Here is a 14149-nt window from a genome sequence, read left to right on the forward strand (position 1 = left end):
CACAGGCGTGGTTCACAGTGCTGGGGGGAGATGGGGTGAAGAAAATGTTGGGGGGGTTGAAGGGAAAGGGGGTGGAAGGAGGGTTGGGGGTTGCATGGAGGGTTGAGGGTTGGATGCTCGCTTAGGGGCGGAAAGATCTTGGCGGGGGGGGGGGACAATTTGGTGTCGACTCACTCATTCTGTCTTTGTAGATCATTGGCCTTTTTCTGGCACTGGAGGCCAGTCCCCCTGGTCACACTCCTGGCGCTTACAGCCGCCACTACCTCTAGTACTGGCTGCCCTGTGACTGACCCTCTGGGACCTTCGGGACAACAGGACATCCCTCCTGGCCTCCACTGTGTCTGGGACCCTGGCCAGATCTGCATCCCCAAATCTTGGGGCCAGTCTCCTCGGTGCAATTATTGCGAGCTGGTTGGGGTTGGCTGAGCAAGTGTTGCTTAAGTGCTGCTTGACCTGGTTAGCAGGGGACTGATGAGCACGGTGCTGGCAAATCAGCTGGTGAGCCTTCATTTGTGGCGAGAAGCCCGTGGGACCTCGTTAAGTGGACAAATTAATCTTGAATTGTGTTGCCGGCCTCACTGGGCCGAGCACTGGGAAGCTCCCCCCTCCGCCGCAACAGCAGAAGCCCGCTCACGACCACACTTTCCGGAGAAATTATGTTAGATGACTAAATTTCTGACAATAGAGTTAGGTTTTAAGGAGTGTCTCAAAGGAACAAGCGAGGTAGAGTGGTAGGATGGTACAGGGAAGACATTCCACTGATTAAGGCCCAGGCAACTGAAGGCACAGCCACCAATAATGAAACAATTAAAATTGGTGATGCATTAGTGGCAGGAATTTGATGATTCCATGATGCAATCATAAGAAATAGGAGCAGCAGTAGGCCATTTGGGATTTCAAGCTCAGTCCATCATTAAATAAGATGATCTGATTGTATCCCAGTACAACATTCCAGCTTGTTCCCCATAATCCTCCAGTGCCTTGTCAATCGGAAACCAGCCTGGCTCAGATATGACTTGGATTTATTCAATGACCCAGTCTCCATTTCTCACTGCGGAAGAGAATTCCAAAGACGAATGGCCCTCTGAGAGACATCTCTCTCACTTCTGAATTTGTTATCAGGATCATAACTCCCTGTCAAGTTAGTTTAGATTTCCCCTCCCGCAACAGCAGTAGCAAACTTTCCCACTATGATGGCATGTAAATCTTACTGAAGTCTCTGACATTGTTCTCGTTGAGGTTCAGGTCGGAAAATTGCTTCCTGAGCACGCCTCCTATTGAGAACCATTCCTCTTCACCCCTTCCCTCTCAAGCAGCTTGCCCTACTCTTCATGTCCTCTGTTCATACCCAAGTCATGTTGGAGTGAACAAGAATGCCTCCTAATGCACCCATGATGCGAAAGGTCCTTGAAGACAGCAAAAGTTCTTTAAGCACCTACAGACCACCCTCTGTAAACTGTTACAACTTGAAACAACTATAGAAAGCACCAAACTCTTGTAGAATTGAATCAACAGCCAGAGCAAATCAACCAAAAGGTGATAATCTCTTTAAATAGCACTGTTGGAAATACATTCATGCTGCGGAACGAGATTAAGTTCATTAGAGCATTGAGTTTCAAAATGGCACCGCTGGTGTCAAAAGTGTTACTGGATGCCATATTGTTGAGAGTGCTAGACACTGATTAACATCATTATTTACCTGCACTGCATACCTCCTGTGTGCTAATGCCCTCAACAATATGGCATCTGATGCAACTCACCCTGATGTTGTGCATGCGTGCCACAGATACCATTTTGGATAGCTAAGTTCACTCCGAGTACCCAAAAAACATATGTGAGCAATTCAAACTTCACGACCCTGATATTTAAACCACTGAGTGTGCCTCATATGTTCAGGAAGTGATGAGAGACCCATATAAATGGAGAACAACATCCAAAAGACGAAAAATGTAAGATCTGCCTATCTACAGAAAATATCCTTTTCATCCTGTTGAACCACTGAAATTTGATAGGTTAGAAGCTGCGGCTCTTTAAAATTCCCAGGCAGGGTGGGCTCTCAAGGTTGTTTCCTGACTGGCCAAAATCCACCAAACAGGGGGTAGCTTTTCCTGGTCCTCCAGATCCTGGAACTGAAAGCTGACAACAGCTTTGTACAGATCAAAGGAACTTGTGGGCCAAGCTGACCTACAGGCCACATCTTGAACAATTTTGGTTGTTTGTGGTTGTATCTAATATTGACCGACAACAGGAAAGGCTTTTCAGAATAATGCCAAATGTGAGTGATGCTGATTTCCACCTTCGTCAGCAGAACTGTTCCTTTTCAATAGTTTGCGTTGAGGGAATAAATGATTATCATAATAGGGTGCTGCAATAGTTGTGTATGATTTAGGTTTGAGATTTAGCCAAGTGAGGGATGGTGGAGCGTGTGAATGAATGTCAGGCCTAAGTATAGTCTGGCTCTTGTCACTCCTTAAACTGCCTTTCTCAGGAAAATGTTCTTCTTTATCTCCTGCAAAGCCTCCAGTTAAACACGAAAGAGGTTATGGATAAGAAGAGATGAATTAGTCCACTGAAGCTTATTGCTCTCACACATTCATATTGCTATCACAATCAAATTGTAATTTGATGAAGCTCCGAGCTTTTGACTCTGCTTTCTTGTTTGTTAGATTATTCTCAATCATTTACCATTCTCCCTATAAAGAAGGTTTTTATATAATTTCTGCTCTGAAACTCCTTTTCATTAATTTTGATTTATGTCCTCTGCCCCTCTCGGCATTGGCACAGCACCCTGGGCTAGTAAGCGGTCAATTGACCCGTAGTCGCAACACAGACGGAATTAGATTTTATTTAAAATACCCAAGGTCTTTGGCTGAACGCAATAAACTACAGAGAGAGAGAGAGAGCAATTCATTTACTTCCAAGATCAAACACTTCTGCTAAATGCTCTCAGAAAGCATCACACAGGAACCAATCACTGCCCATTGTCAGGCAGAACACCGTTACTGGCAAACTCACCATTTGCCAGTTAATCAATCGAACTGACTCCCTCCAAAGCTGATTGCTAAGATCCACTCGGTTCTGAGGAGTCTGGTTTCTCATTTCCAAAATATACAACCTGGAAACACCTGATGAAGAAGCAGCAGGCATCAAGAACTTACAGTATTAACAACTGACAATCGCTACGAGAATAGTTAAATTCCTTAAAACATTTCTCAAATTGATTTCAGCAGCAATCCACTGAATCTAGAATATAGGAGATCATGGACTTCACGCTTGGGCAGCAAGCCCGTAGAGTGGATTATCTACTCTATGGACAGAATCTTGTTGAGACACCAGGGATTTTGCTTGCTGATTGGGGAGCTTGCAGAGATCCTCGCTGCCTCTTTTTGGGAAGGCCTGCAAAACCACATAATAATAATAATCTTTATTATTGTCACAAGTAGGCTTACATTAACACTGCAACAAAATTGTTAATGTAAGTTGTATGTGAAAATCCCCTAGTCGCCACACTCCGGCGCCTGTTCGGGTACACAGAGGGAGAATTCAGAACGTCAATTGACCTAACAAGCACGTCTTTCGGGACTTGTGGGAGGAAACCAGAGCACCCGGAGGAAACCCACGCAGACACGGGGAGAACGTGTAATCTCCGGACAGGCAGTGACCCAAGCCGGGAATCAAACACGGGACCCTGGCGCTGTGAAGCTACAGTGCTAACCATTGTGCTACCATGCCGTTCATTGCTACATGCTGCCCACAGTGGCAAGGCCAGCGCAGAATTTCCCCTGGAAACAAGAGCTTGGGGGCTATCTAAAGCTGCCAACCATACAGGCTTGTGTGCTCAGCATTGCCACTGGGGAGGCCGTAGCTGTTGCTAGAAGGATAGGTACTGGAGTCCCCAGATTGCAGCATGAATCAGGCCACAGCTAGGTAATATAGGCGGGGGAGCGGATTTTACGAGGTGGGAATCAGACCGAGAGGAGTGTATGGGTTTTGCAGAAAGGGTGGGAGAAAGGGTGTGATATCCGTGCCGCTGGTCAGGCCCCCTAGTCAGTGAACCTGGAGGTGACAAGAGGGTCCCGCGTATGTCAGCCCAGGCGCACACATAGTGCGGCCTCCCGTGCCTGCCCGGGCTCCATGCCCTGCCCATTTTCATTCTCCCCCACATCCTCCTCGTCGATCGAGGGCTAGTGTTCATCCTCCTCCTCCAGCATGTCGCCCACTCTGCGATGTGATATTATGGAAGCCACCACGATGTGGGAGACCCTTCCAGCTCTATAGGAGGGCTCCCCCACAGCAGTCCAGTCCCTGAACCACATCTTTGGGATGCTGAAGCACCACTCGATCACGACCAGGTCACTGCATGGACTTCATAGTAGCGGGTCTCCGTGTCGGTCTGTGGCCTCCGGATGGGCGTCATCAGCCACAGCCGCAGTGAATAACCCCTGTTACCCAGGAGCCATCTCCTCAGCTGGGTGTGCACATTGAAGAGGTCAGGAACTGTTGAGTGTGCCAGGATGAAGGCATTGTGCACACTGCCCGGGTATCTTACAGACGTACATGATGTGCAGCTCATGGTCACAAACCAGCTGCATGTTCATTGAGTGGCAGCTCTTTTGGTTTGTGTAGAGTGGCCAGTCATGGGCTAGCACCCGTCCTTGCTGCCAGGTGTACGGATAGCTGGTGCTCCCCATGCCAGTGGTATACTCTGCGGCCCCCGTCTGGTGCCCTCTGCAGGACCTACTGTGGCCACTGCCCTTAGGTGGGTTGTGTGCTGCCCTGCTGGTGGGTGGAATTTGGTTGAGACGGTTGGTGGGGTGGGGTCACCCAGAGGGTGGTCAATGGGGTGCGCAGCAAGATGGATGCCCTGCAAACCGTGGCAATGGCGGCCTGTGCTTGGACGCCCCGGTCCAATGGGAGGCTACCCCAACCCAATGGCCCATACCCTGGTCACCCCCCCCCCCCACTGCCCCCCCTGGCAGATAGAGCACCCTCCCACCAGCCAGCCCTGCCAGTGGCAGGACCAGCAGTCGATGGTTGCCCGTCTGCATGTCCTACCTCTTCTCTCTCCCTTATCAGCCACGGTGCCTGTTTCCCAATTTCTAAGACCACAAGCGAAACTCGCCATCGGGAATGCCTCCCGGTGGAGGTGGGGCATCGCAGAGGCCCCAGAGAATACCAGGTCGGCCCGCTAATGATATGCAAACAGCGTTCACTGTTTGTGCGGAGTAAAATCAACGAGGAGGATGTGGGGGAGGATGAAAATGGGCAGGGCATGGGGCCCGGGCAGGCACGGGAGGCCGCACAATGTGTGCGCCTGGGCCGCTGTTGAGGCACCAGAGCATGGTGCTTGCCACAATTTTGGCTTCACGACCGATTTGCCACCTAATTGTCTATCCCGATTTCGGCGTCGCCTCGCACCGATGCTCCACTCGGTAGGAGTCTAGTAGCCGCGCCACATAAAACTCCTGGCATTCCCGACATAAACGGCCAGAGAATTGCCGGGTCCGTAGCCTCGCATGCGCACGGCGATGATCTGCAGCGGTTGAGCCGCACAACATGACGCAGGCCGCGCGCGGACCCGGCCAGCCAAATAGTCTCCCCCTGGATACCCCCTTGCCTCCCCCTGGACACCGCCCGCCAGTCTCCCCAGCCCTCGCCGAAGGACCCCTGCCAGCAGCACGGCTCCTGCCCGACTGTGGCGGCACTGGACACAGTCCGCAGCCGCCACAACGGTTTTACGAAAACCACACGCATTTGGGAACTCGGCCCACTGGGACTCAAGCATCAGGGGAAGGCCTCAAAGCGCCGCACTAACGCCGTTGCAACAGCATGCGGCGCGGGCCTCGATGACGCCAATTTGGAGGGGGGTGGGGCATCTGAAAAACAACGCCGGCCCAGATTCGGTCGCAAACAGGGATTCTCCGCCTAACCGCCAAATATTATTTTGGGGTCGGGCAACAGAGAATCCTGCCCTATATCTCTGGTCCAGACATGGTATAACCACCATCATGGGTTATGGGGATAAGGTGGGAAAGTACGGCACAGCGGCACAGTGGGTAGCACTGCTGCCTCACAGCGCCAGAGACCCGGGTTGAATTCCATCCTTGGGTCACAGTCTGTGTGGAGTTTGTACTTTCTCTCCGTGTCTGCGTGGGTTTCCTCCCTGTGCCCTGCTTTCCACCCACAGTTCAAAAATGTACTGGTTAGGTGGATTGGCCATGCTAAACTGTCCCTTAGTGTCCAAAAGGTTGGATGGGTTGCTGGGATGGGGTGGGAGCGTGGGTTAAGATAGGGTGCTCTTTAGGAGGGTCAGTGTGGACTCGATGGGCCGAAAGGCTTCCTTCTGGACTTTAGGGATTCTATGAAAATGGAGTTGAGGAATTTCAAGGTGCCAAACAGGCATTTTGTGCCCGCGATCAGGCTGGGGGAGCCCTGTGTGGGTATTGGAGGGGTGCGGGGTGGGTCGGGGATCTTCCATAGTGCATTCTGGCTGGAGGGATTTACGGGTCTGTTTGGAGCCTCGGAGATCAGGATGCCACTTTTAAATGGCGCCCGCTCTCTCCCTCCCCAATGTACAAAAGAGGAGCCGTGTGCAGCCTTTGCCGCATGTTCCCTCTTGTGGCCCTGAATACAATGCAAGTCTCATTGAATAGCCATGTGTTCCCTGGCGCTGCGCATGTTGGGAAACACGCGGCTAAACTTGCTCGCTATGGGCCTTTGTTCCCATTTAGTTGAATCGAGCCCACTTTCATTTCCGTTAAATCGTGCCCCTCGTCACTCCTTTCAGTTCTGTGAGTGAGACCTCACTCTTGGTAAATTGACTGCTCCCTATGTGCGAGATCTTCTGGCTGTTCACACCGGCGGGATCTTCCGGTCTCAATGATGGTGCACCCTCACCGTGGGTGCCCTGGTAGCATGGAATGGATTCAATGGGAAACCGCACTGAAAGTGGTGGGACCAGAAGATCCCGCCACTGGCCAACGGCGGGTCACCTTCCACCACCAAGAAACGGGCAGCAGGGGGAGGGGGGCAGAAAATCCCCCAATTGATTATAATAGTGACTACGTGTCAAATTAGCTGTGAAACTCTTTTAACCATTCTGTGGTGCGGAAAGGCACAATATTAATGTAAGTTACATCCGTTGAGAGATAGTTAAGGACTGTCTCGCGTGGCCCACCCTCTGAGTTTCTGTTTGTTTCAGTGGGAACAATCTTTTGCTTTTGACTCTCACACACTCTGGCAGTTTGACAAAGTCAGGAATTACCATTTGAGCAGATAAGACATGACAACCACATCCGTCCAGCGGGTGATGAAATCCATTAGTACACCAAAGTTCCATTCAACAGGATCATCCTTGATTTACAAATGTTTCTCTTTCAGTAAAGAACTCTTGCTTTGGCACTCAAATTGGATCTCATTATTGATTGCCAAGTCAAATAACTGAAGAAAGGAGGAGGTTTTGTTTTACAACAAACGCTTCCAAAATAATTGGACACACTAACAATGTTTTTTTGGAATGATTATGTTCATAGTTGTCCTAAATAAATAAGGAAAGCTGTTACAGAATCTCTCATCTTTACAATCGGCAGTTCAACCGTTTGCAACCGAATCGGGGCCGGCGCCAGTTTTCAGGGGCGGGATTCTCCCCTACCCGGAGGGGCGGCGGTTCCGGCGCCGAGGAGTGGCATGAACCACTCCGGCGTCGGGCTGCCCGGAAGGTGCGGAATCCTCCGCACATTCAGGGGCTAGGCTGGCGCCGGCGGGATTGGTGCCGTGCCAACCAGCGGCGAAGGGTGGCTGGCTGGTCGCTGGCTGGCGCGAGTTGGCACATGCGCAGGAGTGCCAGCGTGTGCTGGCGTCATCCCAACGCATGCGCAGGGTGGTTCGTCCCCACACCAGCCATGGCGGAGGTCCACAGCAGCCGGTGTGGAGGGAAAGAGAGCCCCATGGCACAGGTCCGCCCCCCCCCCCCCCCCGCCCCCGGCGATTCTCCGGCCCGGCGGGGGGGTCGGATAATCCCGTCCTAGATGTTCCGCCCCCTCCAAAACTCCCTGTCATCGAGGAGTACGCCGCACGCTGTTTGGACGGCATCAGGACATCACCTGAAGGCCCTTCCCCGATGCTCCGCCCCCGATGGGCCAAGTTCCCAATGGCGTGGTCTGTGTTTTCGGCAAGCTCGTGTGGCGGCTGCGGACTGTTGGGGGAGAGCCCTTCCGCTGGCGGGGGGAGCTTCGGCAGGAGCTGGGGGGGACTGGTAGGGGTGATCCGGGGGTGGCAAAGAGGGGGTACAGGGGGCACTATCTGGCAGGCCGGGTCTGCGCGCGGCCAGCACAATGTTGTACGGCGTGACCGCTGCTGGTCGTCGCCGTGCGCATGTGCGGCCATGGACCCGGCAATTCTCCGGCCATTTATGTCTGGAACGCTGGGGGGTTTACGTGGCACGGCTGCTCGCCCCCCATCAGGCGGAGCATCAGTACAGGGGCGCTGCCGACTTTCATCGTAAAACTAGACACTTCCTCCGGACATAGCCTGAATATCGGAGAATCCAGCCTGTTGTGTTTCTTTCATAGATTGACATGCAGCATATTGTCTTATTGAAGGGCTGTGCCAAGAAAATAGTTTGATACAAGGGTCGTGCCACCAAAGTAGTTTGACACAATGAAATATATCTGCTTGACAGATGGTATTCTTTGAGCAGGGAATTCCAATCTTGGCTGGACGTGCAGAGGGAGGAAGAGAAAACTAAAGGGTGAGTCATGGTTCTGCGCTTCATGTTCTGGTTATACAGCAGATTACACTCACGGTGAGTGCCGTGAGGAGAAACTAATGGAGGATGGGAAAAGGTATCAATTGTGTAGAAAAGTAACAATATTCGACAAAATGGCTTTGAAAGCATCTCTTCTAAAATCAGCTCTTGAAGTGATTGGCTTGGTGGTTGCCATCACAAGGAGCTGGCCTTCTTAAGCTGGAAGGCCTGAGTTCAAATTGCAGTGTTGACTAGCATTCACAATTAGGCTTCCTAAAGAGAACAAGCTTGACTGGTCTCAGCGTGACGTCTCCACATTAAGAGTAAACCAGTGAGGGAGAGTTCTGTCCTGCACCACTCAAACATACCTCCCAGCTGGTTGACCTGACAGCAGTAAAAATGATTGCAGATAAAATCTTCTTTCTCTCTTGATCCGGCAAACAGTACAATCTCACTTAAATAAGTACAAGTCCTTTCTTTATAGGTACGCTAGAGTTAACCCGCTAAAGGTCCATCGGTAAATGAAGGGAGAAAATCTTCAAAACCATTGTTAAATCTATTTGATAATCTCAAGTGTTTATTTATTTATATGTTTCAGAGCACAAAATTAACCAGTTACAGATAAAGGTAGCCAATATAAAACCAGCTGCTGATTGCAGAAATTCTGCTGTAGTCCCCAAAGTCCCCAGACAGTGGCAGCCACCCAGAATCTGTGTCAAAACACTGCAATCGCACATGAAGCTTGCAGTCCAAGTCACTTCAGTTAAAAGGTGCCCTGTCTTCTCCAATATCCACCTCTAGTAAATTCAATGCTGTAAAATGAATGTTTTAGCAGTAAGTTCCTGCCACAGTTGCATCTTCTTTTATTATATTGAATTTAAAATCCAAGTGTAGGACAGTCTATATGACTAATGATGCTGGGGACCTCGGGCGAAATTCTCCGTTATCGGCGGAAACTCCGCCGATCGGCGCAAAAAACGGCGCAAATCCCACTTGCGTCACGTCATAAAAATGGGCCGATAGTCTGCGGCCCGAAATGGGCTAGCAGCGACGTAACGGGATCCGCGCTTGCGCAGTGGTTCACGCCGTGCAGCGTCATACGCGCTGCACGGCGTGACGGCTCATAAGGCCGCGCAGCTCCCCCCCCACCCGACCGGAACAGCCGACCGCAACACCCGACTTGATGGCTGGCCGTCGCTCAGCCCCGAGGTTCGAGTCACGCGATGTGGAGGCGCTCCTGGATGCGGTGGAGCAGAGGAGGGACGCCCTGTATCCCGGGCACGGCCGCAGAGTTGCCCCACGCCACAGCCGGCGTCTGTGGAGGGAGGTGGCAGAGGCCGTCACCGCTGTGGCCCTGACACCACGGACAGGCACCCAGTGCCACAAGAAGGTGAACGACCTCGTCAGAGCAGGCAGGGTGAGCGTCCCCCATATCCCCCATATCCCCTCTCCCCCAAATCCCCCCCTCCCCCATATCCCCCATATCCCCCCTCCCCCATATCCCCCATATTCCCCCCTCCCCCATATCCCCCCCTCCCCCATATCCCCCATATTCCCCCCTCCCCCATATCCCCATATCCCCCCTCCCCCATATCCCCCCTCCCCCATATCCCCCCCTCCCACATATCCACCCTCCCCCATATCCCCCCTCCCCCATATCCCCCATATCCCCCCTCCCCCATATCCCCCCCTCCCCCATATCCCCCCTCCCCCATATCCCCCATATTCCCCCCTCCCCCATATCCCCCCTCCCCCATATCCCCCCTCCCCCATATCCCCCATATCCCCCCTCCCCCATATCCCCCCTCCCACATATCCCCCATATCCCCCCTCCCCCATATCCCCCCCTCCCCCATATCCCCCCTCCCCCATATCCCCCATATTCCCCCCTCCCCCATATCCCCCCTCCCCCATATCCCCCCTCCCCCATATCCCCCATATCCCCCCTCCCCCATATCCCCCCTCCCACATATCCCCCATATCCCCCCTCCCCCATATCCCCCATATCCCCCCTCCCCCATATCCCCCATATTCCCCCCTCCCCCATATCCCCCCCTCCCCCATATCCCCCATATTCCCCCCTCCCCCATATCCCCATATCCCCCCTCCCCCATATCCCCCCTCCCCCATATCCCCCCCTCCCACATATCCACCCTCCCCCATATCCCCCCTCCCCCATATCCCCCATATCCCCCCTCCCCCATATCCCCCCCTCCCCCATATCCCCCCTCCCCCATATCCCCCATATTCCCCCCTCCCCCATATCCCCCCTCCCCCATATCCCCCCTCCCCCATATCCCCCATATCCCCCCTCCCCCATATCCCCCCTCCCACATATCCCCCATATCCCCCCTCCCCCATATCCCCCCCTCCCCCATATCCCCCCTCCCCCATATCCCCCATATTCCCCCCTCCCCCATATCCCCCCTCCCCCATATCCCCCCTCCCCCATATCCCCCATATCCCCCCTCCCCCATATCCCCCCTCCCACATATCCCCCATATCCCCCCTCCCCCATATCCCCCATATCCCCCCTCCCCCATATCCCCCCTCCCCCATATCCCCCCTCCCACATATCCCCCATATTCCCCCCTCCCCCATATCCCCCCTCCCCCATATCCCCCATATCCCCCCTCCCCCATATCCCCCATATCCCCCCTCCCCCATATCCCCCATATCCCCCCTCCCCCATATCCCCCATATCCCCCCTCCCCCATATCCCCCATATCCCCCCTCCCCCATATCCCCCCTCCCCCATATCCCCCATATCCCCAAGTGAATCCAGCCCTAACCTTAACCTCTGCAATGCACGCGCAACCGATGGCGTGCATTCATATACCTGCCTAACACTGTTGCCTTTTACCCCTGCCACCACCCCCCCCCCCCCCCCCCCAGGAGAAGCGCGCACACAACAATAGGGAGCATGTGAGGACTGGAGGAGGGCCCGCTGATGAGAGGCCACTGACCGTACACGAGGAAAGGGCCCTGGAACTGGCTGGCGGACCTGACGACCGGGAGGTTGCTGATGCAGAGGTCGGGGCCCCACGAGCAAGTGAGCCACCAACAGCCCGTCCCCATATCCCCCCTCCCCTATATCCCCCTCTCCCGTATCACCTGATCACTGCCTGATGTCTAACCATGCATGCTTCATTGTGTATCGCAGGACCAAACGTCCAGGCACCCATCCCCGCAGATGCAGACCGCCCGCAGGATGCCCCTCGGAGACCACGGGAGACGGAGAGACCCGAACCCTCCAGCATGCGACGCCCGCAGGATGCCCCTCGGAGACCACGGGAGACGGAGAGACCCGAACCCTCCAGCATGCGACGCCCGCAGGATGCCCCTCGGAGACCACGGGAGACGGAGAGACCCGAACCCTCCAGCATGCGACGCCCGCAGGATGCCCCTCGGAGACCACGGGAGACGGAGAGACCTGGAGCAACAGGGAGACGACACCCCCGTCACGTGCGGGAGCGACCACCCAGCGATGAGGGGGGCAGCCACAGGCCCCCGTCACATCCGAGCCAGGACACCACTACCCAGGACACCACTATCCAGGACACCCCTACCCGGGACACCACTACCCAGGACACCCCTACCCGGGACAGCACTACCCGGGACAGCACTACCCAGGACACCCCTACCCGGGAAGACGAAATACCGGACAGTGACTCAGAGTGGATGGGTGGAGACGAACCCCCACCCCAAAGTGCCATGGACTCAGAGTGGGACGAAGAGCACGACACAACGCCACTGCTGTCACCAACACCCTCCACCATCGCAGAAACACTCACCACGGTTGGGCACTTTAGTGATGAGGCGTCTGGTACACTCACTGGTGCGCACAACACAGCCGTCCCGGTACAGCAGGTGGAGGTAGGAGCAGCAGAGGGACCGGGCGGTCGGAGGGCAGCCCAGGCCAAGCGAACATCTGCCGCCCAGATGGATCCCGGGTTCCTGCAGTTACCACACCCACACATAGATCCGATGCAACCACCGACACGGAGACGAGCGAATAGGGTGACGGGTGGCTTGCGGCGGCTGCGGTCGCAGGTGGAGGAGTCCACCCGCGTCCAGGAGCTGGGAGTGGTCCCGGTCATGCGTGCCACCCAGGCTGACACCGCACGGGTGGCGTCCGCGGTGGAGGCAATGGGTGCGACGGTGTCAGACATGGGGAACGGTTTGCGAGGCCTGGGGCCTTCCGTGCAGGCGGCGTCTGTGGCCCAGGAAATGGCTGCCCTCTCACAGGAGGCCATGAGCCAGTGCCAGCGCCAGATGGCAGAGGCGCTCAACGCCATAGCCCAGTCTCAGCAGGCCATGGCCCAGTCTCAGCAGGCCATAGCCCAGTCTCTGCAGGCCATGGCCCAGTCTCTGCAGGCCATGGCCCAGTCTCAGCAGGCCATCGCTGAGGGCATCGGCGCCAGTGGCCATGTGCGAGCTGGCGTCGCACTGTCGCAGACAGGGTTCGACAACCCCCTGGGCTCCATGGCTGCAAACCTGCAGACCCCTGTCGATACCAGCACGGGCCTCCAGGACTGGCAGCGCCAGATGTCGGGGGCGCGTCGGATGGCCAGTCCGTTCGCATCCCCCACCCATGTAGAGGCCTGGGGGCCATCGGGCACCCCGAGGGAGGAGGAGGTGGTGTGGTCCATCCCGGCTCCCTCTGTAGGGGAGGTCCCGGTACACCGCGACACCTCGGACTCCCCCCCTTCCGTCCCAGGTGCATCGGGTGGGCAACGGGCAGGACAGGCTGGCAGCTCGCCATCCCAGTCGCCCGGGCCGCAGCCTGGCCCATCTAGGCCAGGACGCCCCAGGAAACGGCCGCCAAAGGGATCCAGTGTCAGAGGGCAGGAATCACAGGAGTCCACCTCCAGTTCTGCTGTACCGTCTGGGGAACCACGTAGACGTAGTCAAAGGGCCCGTAAGGCCAAACAATTAGACACTGAGTAAGTTGGCACGGGTGCAGGGCACAGATGAGTTTTAGGCGCTAGGGCACGTGCATGAACTCCTTTGGTTATTAAAGTCAATGTTACACCTACCGAAGCTGCCTTTATGCTCTGTCCAAAGTGTGCGGGGGTGTCATGTACGTTGAGCGCAAGTGTGTGTGTGAGGGGTGGTCTTACCTCAGCCCCAGGTGAGTCTGCCCCCTTCCCCCTGGGCCGCCATCAACATCCCCCGGGCAGAGGACGGGACCGTGCGCTGCAGTATCACAGCCGCATGCAGGGATGGTCCGGGTGGATGGTGGTACTGTGGCCATGGGTCAGACATAGTCCAACGATGTAGAGCCAGGAGCTCATCGGAGGCGGGCTGTCATCATTCTCCATGGCCTGCGATAGACACGCGTCCACCCGCAACTGGGTGAGCCCGGCCCGTTGTGCCGCCGGTGGATCGGCAATTGGGAGT

At 55.1% G+C, this 14149-nt stretch overlaps 1 long non-coding RNA gene across 3 annotated transcripts in view; it reads left to right on the top strand.

Annotated features, from left to right (window-relative positions):
• Nucleotides 1-14149, top strand: part of LOC140421057 (uncharacterized) — a 129980-nt gene that overhangs the window by 110789 nt on the left and 5042 nt on the right. For all 3 annotated transcript variants that reach the window (XR_011946656.1, XR_011946657.1, XR_011946658.1), the window contains one exon: nucleotides 8681-8749. This is a non-coding gene — a long non-coding RNA (uncharacterized lncRNA). The remainder of the gene's footprint in view (nucleotides 1-8680; nucleotides 8750-14149) is intronic.

This window comes from Scyliorhinus torazame, chromosome 5 (genome assembly GCF_047496885.1).
Source record: "Scyliorhinus torazame isolate Kashiwa2021f chromosome 5, sScyTor2.1, whole genome shotgun sequence".
Lineage (NCBI taxonomy): Eukaryota > Metazoa > Chordata > Chondrichthyes > Carcharhiniformes > Scyliorhinidae > Scyliorhinus > Scyliorhinus torazame.